This window comes from Rhincodon typus, chromosome 13, assembly GCF_021869965.1.
Source record: "Rhincodon typus isolate 14 chromosome 13, sRhiTyp1.1, whole genome shotgun sequence".
Classification (NCBI taxonomy): domain Eukaryota; kingdom Metazoa; phylum Chordata; class Chondrichthyes; order Orectolobiformes; family Rhincodontidae; genus Rhincodon; species Rhincodon typus.
In genome coordinates this window covers 10,065,310-10,075,251 of record NC_063344.1, presented here as the reverse complement: position 1 = coordinate 10,075,251, position 9,942 = coordinate 10,065,310, and positions in this window count along the sequence as shown.

The following is a 9,942-nucleotide window of genomic DNA, read 5'->3' as shown; positions in this document are numbered from 1 at the left end:
ACTCACCTTTCCTGGCCCCATCCCCGCCTCTTCGACCTGTTTGTTTCCTCTCCACCTATCCTCTCCTCTATCCCTCTTCTATCCGCCTCCCACTCTCTCCCTATTTATTTCAAAACCCCCTTCCCCTCCCCCTTTTCTGATGAAGGGTCTAGGCCCGAAACGTCAGCCTCTCTGCTCCTATGATGCTGCTTGGCCTGCTGTGTTCATCTCCCGTCCCTGCTGCAGCTGTCAATCACCGCGGGGCCCCGCCTCAGAGCCACCTGTCAATCAGCACAAGGCACCGCCCCAAGCCCAGTGTCAATCAGTGCTGGCCCCGCCCAAGGGCCCAGCTGTCAATTAGCAGGGAGCTGTCAATCATTGATTGATCATTCATTTATTGTCACGTGTACCAAAGTACAGTGAAAAGCTTTGTTTACAAGTGGTACAGGCAGATCATAGTAAGCAAAGGATATGCAGATCAAAAAGACTTAGAGGCGTAAAGGTTACATTGCACAGGACGTGCGCTCAGTGAGATCAACGTTAGCAAGATCAGCGTTATTTGAGGCTAAATAGAGTCCATGGATGGAAGATTGGCTTCCGTGACGATCTGGGTTGTGCACACCACCTTCTGTAGCTTCTTATGGTCCTGGACAGAGTAGTTGCCATTATGCAGCTGGACAGTATGCTTTCAGTTGTACATCTGTAGAAGTTGGTGAGACACCTTATGGACATGCCAAATTTCCTGAGCCGCCCCAGGCCCAACTGGACCACGCCCGTGTACGTGCCGTCAATCAGTGCACATGCCCCGCCTCTCCCAGACCCAACTGCCAATCTCCATGGGACCCCTGACCATGTACGTGCCATTGTTGTTGTTCCTCCTTAACTATTGCATCTATGTGGGAAGTCCAGGACAGGTTGTCAGTTATCATCACTCCGAGGAACTTGATGCACTTCACCCTCTCAGCCTCAGTTCCGTTGATGTAGATGGGGGCGTGTTCTCCACTTTTCTTCCTGAAGTCAATGATCAGCTCTTTAGTTTTGCCGACATTGAGAGACAGATTGTTTTCCTTGCACCAAGTCAACAAGCCCTCTATGTCCCTTCTGTAGTTTGACTCGTCATTGTTAGATATCCATCCCACCACGGTGGTGTCATCAGCGAACTTGTAGATGACGTTCGTTCTGAATTTAGCAACACAGTCGTAGGTTTCGGGGAGTAAATCATCATGCAACTTTGGTGAACGTCTGCAGTGCATCTTATCAATTGTACATATTGCGTTGCTGGGTGGAAGGAATGGATGTTTGTGGCTGTAGTGCCAATCAAGCAGGCTGCCCTGTCCTGGATGGTGTCAAGCTTCTCGAGTATTGTTGATGCTGCACCCATCAGGCAAGTGGAGAGTATTCCATCACACTCCTCAGCTGTGTCATATAGATGATGGACGGGTTTTGGGGAATCAGGAGGTGAGTTACTTGCTGCAGTATTTCTAGTGTCTGAATAAATGAATGAATGCATTAGCTTTATTGTCACATATACTCAATGAGTACAGTGAAAAGTTTATACGTCACCACTTACAGTGCCATCTTTGGCTCAAAGGTACCGAGGTACAGCTTCTTTACTTACAAAATCTTGGGAAATAGAGAAATAAAATGTCCAGCATTGCAGAAATAAAAGTTCAGAACCACTGTCTTCCAACCCAGACCATGCTGACAACTAGCCTTCAGTCTGCACTGGGCCCTGGCTCCAGACCGTGCTGGGCTTTATCTTGAGGATCACGAGGCTGGAAGATCACTTCAAACCACCATGCCGGGCTGAAAGGATGCCATGCCAGGCTAGAGAACAGCATGCCAGGCTGAAAGGATGCCACACTAGGAGGCTGCTACAATAGGCAGGAAGGCCACTGCGCTAGGCCTATAGGTCACCACGCCATGGCAGGAGGCCACCAGAGGAGGTCGCCATGCCCTGTTGTTGTAACCACTATGTTTATGCAGTAAGTACAGTTGAGTTTCTGGTCAATGGCAACTGCCAGGATGTTCATAGTGATACTAACACCATTGAATGTCAAGGTGTGGTAGTTAGACTATCTCTTACTGGGGATGGCCATTGCCTGGCATTTGTATGACATGAATGATACTTGCCATTTGCCAGCCCAAGCCTGGATATTGTTCAGATTTTCTTGTATTTTGAACATGGACTACTTCAGTGTCTGAGAAGTCTCATATATCACTGAACATTGAGCAATCAGCAGCAAACATCCCCACTTCTGACCTTGAGATGGAGGGAAGGTCATTGAAGCAGCTGAAGATGGTTGGGTCTAGGATGCTACGCTGAGGAACTCCTGCAGCTGAGATTACTCACCTTCAACAACTACAACTATCTTCCTAAGGTATGACTCCAATTGAAGTCATTATATTTATTTGGCTAGTCCAATTAAGCTTCTCGTCAACCCCTAGGATGTTGATAGTGGAAATTTAGTGATGGTAACACCATTGAATGTCAAGGGACAATGCAGTCCTCCCATGTTCTTGTGTACGCCCCGATCCTTCTGAACCATTTTCCCAGCAACTTCAGGTAATCTGTCCTGACGGTGAAGGGGATAAAGAATCATAGAATTGTCTTTTATTGAAGATGGTATTACCTGGCATTTGTATGGCATGAATGTTACTTGCCACTTGTCAGCCCATGTTGTCCAGATTTTGCTACATTTGGACTTAGACTGCATCCATATCTGAGAAGTCACAAATGGTGCTGAATGTTGTACAGCCATCAGCGAACGTCCCCACTTCTGACCTTTTTTATATCAAAAATGTACTTTATTCTTAAAAATATCTTGACATATGTACATAGTCACTAAAGCAGTTTGATTCTGTACAGTAGCATATGGAGAAACAAACAAACATTGGATTTTGACAATCCAACAAAACAAACCAAAGGTATTTCTTCCTTATACAAGACTATATTTATATATATTTGATGCGAGTCTGATAACTGAAGGGACCTTTCACTGAGTTGATGGTCCTCCAGGCACAGTTGCTGTTTGTCTCATAGAAGTTCATACCCCCTACCGTGTGGAGACAGGCCCTTTGGCCCAACAAGTCCACACTGACCCTCCAAAGATTATCCCACCCAGACCCATCTCCCTACATCTGCAACCCACCTAATCTACACATCCCCCAACACTATGGGCAATTTTGTGTGGCGAATCCATCTAATCTGCACATCTTTGAACTGTGGGAGGAAACCACAGCACCCGATGGAAACCCACACAATTATAGGGAGAACGTGCAAACTCCACACAGACAGTCACCCGAGGTGAGAATTAAGCCACGTCTCTGACACTGTGAGACAGCAGTGCTAACCAGTAAGCCACCGTGCTGCCGCAAGGTCTCAGTGTGCATCCCGGGCAACAGCCTGTAGAGCACAGAGTCCTGCATCATGGAGCTGCTTGGGATGAACATTAACAAAAAACCTTGTATCTTTCTCCAGACTTCCTTTGCAAAGGCACATTCCAGCAGGAGATGTGTGACAGTCTCTACCTCCCGACCCCACAGCCACTTCAAGGGCAGTGTGCAGTGACGCAGACAGTCTGAGTGTACATGAAGGATCTCATTGGTGGTGCACTTCTCACCACTAGCCAAGTGATGTCTTGGTGCTTGTTGGAAAGTTTTGGTGATGAGGCATTCTGCCAAATGACTTTGACATTAATGGCAGGATTCTCGGCAATGTGGAGGAACAGAGGGATCTTGGGGTCCACGTCCATAGATCCCTTAAAGTTGCTACCCAAGTTGATAGGGTTGTAAAGAAGCATATGGTGTGTTGGCTTTCATTGGCAGGGGAATTGAGTTTAAGAGCTGTGAGGTTATGCTGCAGCTCTATAAAACTCTGGTTCGACCACATTTGGAATATTGTGCTCAGTTATGGTCACCTCATTATAGGAGGGTGCAGAGGAGATTTACCAGGATGTTGCCTGGACTGGGGCAGGTCTTATGAGGAAAGGTTGAGGGGGCGAGGGCTTTTCTCATTGGAGCGACAAAGGATGAGGTGACTTGATAGAGGTCTACAAGATGATGAGAGACATAGATAGAATGGATAGCCAGATACTTTTTCACAGGGCGTAAATGACTATTACGAGAGGGCATAATTTTAAGGTAATTGGAGGAAGGTATAGGGGAGATGTCAGAGGTAGGTTCTTTACACAGAGAGTGGTGGGTGTGTGGAATGCGCTGCCGGCAGTGGTAGTGGAGTCCGATACATTAGAGGCATTTAAGCGACTCTTGGATAGGCACATGGAGGATAGTGAAATGTAGGGTATGCAGGGTAGTTTGATCTTAGTAGGATAATAGGTCGGCACAACATCGTGGGCCGAAGGGCCTGTACTGTGCTGTACTGTTCTATGTTCTGTGTTGTTGACAGTCTGCACAGGGAACAATCTGACAGGATCCACTCTCTCTTTTTCCTGTAGGATCTCGAGGAAGTTATACTCTGACCACTTCTTTATGGACTTGTGGTAAAAGGTGTTTTTCTTTACAAATTCCTCCATGTAGTACTCCTTAAAGTGTTCCGGAGCACAGAGGCCAGTCCCAACAGTGGGGATGGGTCAAACCTCTGTTCATAGTGACACCTGGTGTTTGCATACCAAGGGTCTACATGCAGCTGGATGCAGCTGCACACAAAGGTGGCCATCAGTATGAGGGTGACATTGGGTACATTCTTCCCCTGCTTAGGCAGACCTTTGTACATGGTGTCCCTACACACATGGTCCATCTTAGGCCTCCAGATGAAGTGGAAGATGGCTCAGGTGATTGCAACGGTGCAGATTCTGGGAAGGGGCCAGACCTGCACCACATACAGCAACAGCGACAGCACCTCACAACTGATGACAAGGTTTTTATCTGCAATGGAAAGACCAGTTTCTGCCTCACCTTGGCAATGCAGACCTCCCACATTTTTGCTTATGCCCCGGTCCCTCCGAACCATATTCCCAGCACCTTCAGGTAATCTGTCCTGACAGTGAAGGGGATAAAGAATCAGAATCCCTACAGTGCAGATAAAGGCCATTCAGACTATTGAGTTTGTACCCAGAACCACCCCCACAGCCTATCTCCATGGCCCTGCATTTCCTATGGCTAATCCACCTAGCCTGCACGACTCTGGACACTATGGGACAATTTAGCATGGGCAATCCACTTAACCTTTGGACTGTGGGAGGAAACTGGAGCACCTAGCAGAAACGGGGAGATTGTGCAAACTCTGTACAGACAGTTGCCCGAGGGTGGAATTCAACCCGGGCTGCCTGGTGCTGTGAGGCAGCAGTGCTGACCACCAACCACAATATTGTGTGGAACTGCTGCATGTAGTACCCTTCACACCAAATCTCTGATGGTAAAGGGAAAGATTCCCACTTAGTAAACCTCCCACTAGAGGCCCCACCCACCTCTGGATAGGAGGATGAAATGCCATGGTGTGTCCAGACAAGAGTATGCAGCAGCTGCCCAAACAGATAGCCTTTGCACACAGATTGGAATTGTATGAAAGACACTTTCCACAAGATCGCTCAAGTAGTTGCACTGGGTTTTCCAAGGAAGTTTTCAGTGGGCAGTGTGAAACTCCATCTGATTGGGTCTGGAGTACTTTGAACAAATAAGTTCAGCCTGTCTCTCTAGAGATACTTTCTCATCAATCTATTCAAAGATATTATAACGCACCTCTGGAGCAGGTGGGACTTGAACCTCAGAGACAACAAGGTGCAGGGCTGGATGAACACAGCAGGCCAAGCAGCATCATAGGAGCAGAGAGGCTGACGTTTCGGGCCTAGACCCTTCATCAGAAAAGGGGGAGGGGAAGGGGGTTCTGAAATAAATAGGGAGAGAGTGGGAGGCGGATAGAAGATGGATAGAGGAGAGGATAGGTGGAGAGGAAACAAACAGGTCGAAGAGGCGGGGATGGGGCCAGTAAAGGTGAGTGTAGGTGGGGAGTTAGGGAGGGGACAGGTCAAGGGGGTGGGATGAGGTTAGTCGGTAGGAGATGGAGGTGCGGCTTGAGGTGGGAGGAGGGGATAGGTGGGAGGAAGAACAGGTTAGGGAGGCAGGGACGAGCTGGACTGGTTTTGGGATGCAGTAGGGGGAGGGGAGATTTTGAAACTTGTGAAATCCACATTGATACCATTGGGCTGCAGGGTTCCCAAGCGGAATATGAGTTGCTGTTCCTGCAACCTTCGGGTGGCATCGTTGTGGCACTGCAGGAGGCCCAGGATGGACATGTCGTCTGAGGAATGGGAGGGGGAGTTGAAATGGTTCGCGACTGGGAGGTGCAGTTGTTAACCGAGCGTAGGCGTGAACCTCGCTTTCCAACTCAGAGATAGGGACACCATCATTGCATCACAAAAGCCTTGCAGCCCCTCTATAATCTATTTGAGAAGGAGTTAAGGATCAATAAAATAAATTAGCTCATTCAGCAAAAGTAACACCAAGGGATGCTACAATTAAAACTGAAGTTGTCAAGGGAAACCTGTCTATTTCAAGTTAAAATTTCATTTTTGTGGGACTGAAAACAAAAACTGCCAGAAATCACAGCGCGTCAGACAGCATCCATGGAGGGAAAGGAAGCTAACATTTCGAGTCTAGATGACTCTTCATCAGATCTGACATGAAGTGTGGAGAGGGAAGCATTTATGCTATTGTGGCGAGGGAGGGGATCGTGTGGAGTGCTGAGGGAGAAAGTCTAATAGTGCAGATTAAGTAATCGGAATGTGAGAATGGCAGCACAATGGTGTGTCTAACTGCCAGACTGGAAAGAACACAGTCCCACTCAGATGGGGCAAGGGGAGGGAGGACATGGTGACAGAGAATGCAATAAGCAAAGCTTAAAGAAAGGAACGGAATGGGAATGGGTTCACAATTTGAAGGTGCTAAACTCAATATTAAGTCCAGAAGGTTGGAAGGTGCCTAGTCTGAAGATGAGATATTGTTCCTCCAGTTTGTGCTGTGATTCACTGCAGCATGCCGAGGACAGACAAGTAGGCATGTGAGCAGGACGCTGTGTTAAAATGATCTGCTATGGGAAGGTCGGGGTCCTGCTTGTGCACAGACCGGAGGTGTTCAGCAAAGCAGTCAGCCAGTCTGCGTTTGGTTTCTCCAATGTAGAGTAGGCCATATTGGGTGCAGCAAATACAACACACAAGATTGGATGAGGTACAGGTGAAATGTTGCTTCACCTGGGAAGACTATTTACACCCTTGGATGGTGAGCTGGGAGGAGGTGAAGGGGCAGGTGTTGCACCTTTGCGCTCACATGGGTAGGTACCATAGGAAAAGGGGGTGGGGTGGTGTTGGTGTTCGAAGAATGGAGTTGGTGCATTCCAGCCCCTGTGGTATCCAAGAGTTGTGGAAAGCCTCAAAGGTACCAGTGGGCACCGTGTGCTCCCTCTCCAGGATCAACCAAGTAGACAGTTCCTTTTTAAAATCTTTTAAGTGTACCTAATTCAATAAGGTAATTACCAGCCATTTAAAGGGACATTGGAACAAAAGTGAAAAGTATAACTAAGGCTTACTAATTAAAATGGAAATAACATGCCCCCGTTGATGATGTAACTGCAAATCCAGTCCCCCTTTATTTGTGCCCAGGGTACTTCATCAATTAATACCTTCCACCTGTATTCTTTAAACTTAAAAATGCAATTGATATAACATTAACAAAGGAGACTGATGGGAATGTGGGAGAGGACTGGGAAGACTTAAGAGATGCTACTGGAATGTGGGAGATGACGTGGTTGAAGATGTGCTTGCTGTGCTGAGTAAGAGAGAAGGGGAAGTATGTGGCATTCTGTCTCAAGGAGGTTGTGAAATCTGGAAACTTTGAGTAAGACTTATATTCTTTTGGTTCCTGATTTTGTTCCCAAGCATAATGGATGCATGTCTTGGTCTTGGCATCACTACAAATGATATGTTTCAACTTAATTACAGGAATTGTTTTCCTTCTCATTTTTCCAATAAGTACTTAATTGACTGTAAAGTGCTTTTGGATGTTTTGAGATTGCGATCGACATGATGAAAATTTAGCTTCTCTTTTTTTCATGCAGCAAAAGCTAGTTTTAGATTTTTTTGCTGCTCACCACCACAGTGGGTTTCAGCAATCCATTTTTTCTCAAATTGCTTCACTTAAAGCAGCAGGAACTGACGCTCTTAAAATGCAGCATCCAATGACAGATGTATGCCGCCTAATGCAGACAATGTATGTTGCGGTTGGCAGATGATAGTGGAGGTGAAAAGATATTCCAATCATTTATATGTCATTGGATATCGGTATAGAATAGCCTGTTTCAGCAACACTTTACTTTATACAGCATCATTGATACAGGGACACATCCCAAGCCACTTCAACAACCTTAGATTGTAGTTTCTGCTTCCAACTTGTTCTATGTGCTTTTGTCTTTTCTCATTTTTCAATTCATCTTTGTTTAACTGTGTTGATCTTCACGTTGCACTCAAGTGATTTTATGTAGTATGTCACACCTCACTTGGGCACAATCTTTTGTTTCTTCACTACATCTGTTGCCATTCCTTTTGGCTGCTGCATATGTTAGTTATTCATCCCTGGCCTCTACCTTATCACAGATCTTCTCCATAAAGAGTCAACTAGACTCAAAACATTAGCTTGCTTTCTCTTTGTGGATGCTGCCTAACCCGCTGTAATCTCCAGCATTTTTTGTTTTCAGTTCTCCTTAATCGTTCTTGACTCTCTACACCTTGCCCGCCTTCCCCGCTTCCACTGTCTCAAAAGCTCTTGAGTTGAGTTGAAGCGTCATCAGCTTGAAATTTCAACTCTTTTTCTCTGCACTGATGTTGTCTGACCTTGCTGAGTTTTTCCAGCTTCTCAGGCAGGGTCAAGACACAATCCAAGTTCAGAATAACAAGATTTATCATTGTGGGTCAATTTTCATTGTTAAAGCAGTCATTGTGCAAATTAAAATTAAACTGCAAATGAAAAAATTATACATCTCTTTCTCACTGCATTTCAAGTGGCACTGATCCACTGCAGAGTATAAAGGTAGAAAGTACAAGGCTTGTCACAAGTTAGCCCCTCAATAGCACCAGAAGCCAGTGCTTCCAATTTCCAATGTGGCCCCAATTTAACAGTTGAAAAATAATATAATCCAGATATCGGCAGAAACAAACAGCAATAAAGAAGTATCACAACATTCAGTATAATAATTAACGTTTACACACTATATATCAACATATAAACATAAAAATCTATATTTTAAAATTAAAATATTATTTAATGTACATCTGCAAGTTTCAACCAATTTCTCCATACTCCCTGTTTGCAGAAAACAATGAAACTTTTCTCTACACCAGCCCTTCCCAACACACACATGCACATGCTGAGGAGTGGGGATATTCACTGATGACTGAATAGACTTCAGCGCTATTCAGGACTCCTCAGCTACTGAATCAGTCGGTGCTCATATGCAGAAAGACCCTGGACAACTTTCAGGCTTGGGCTGATAATTGGCAAGTAACATTTGCACCATACAATTGGCAGACACTGACCATCTCCAAAAAGGGAGAGTCTAATAATTTCCCCTGACAAATTCAGTGGCACTCCCGTAACTGCGTCTCCGACCATCAGCATCTTGAGTATTGCCATTTGGTCAGAAGCTGAACTGGTCTTGCCATGTAAATATTGTGGTTGCAACAACAAGTGAGAAGCTGGGATCTCTGCGGTGAATATCTCACCTGACTCTCTAAAACTGTTCAATTAGGTGGTGCATATCTGAATTCTGATAGAATATTCTTCACCTGGATGAGTGCAGCTCCAACGACAGTCTTCATGGAACCAAGCAACCTGTCTGAGCAGAACCCCATCCTCCACCATAAAGATTAACTCCTTTCACTAGCAGTGCACAATGGCAATTGTGCATAACATCTACAAGATGCAGTGCAGCAACCCACCAAAGCTCCTTAGACA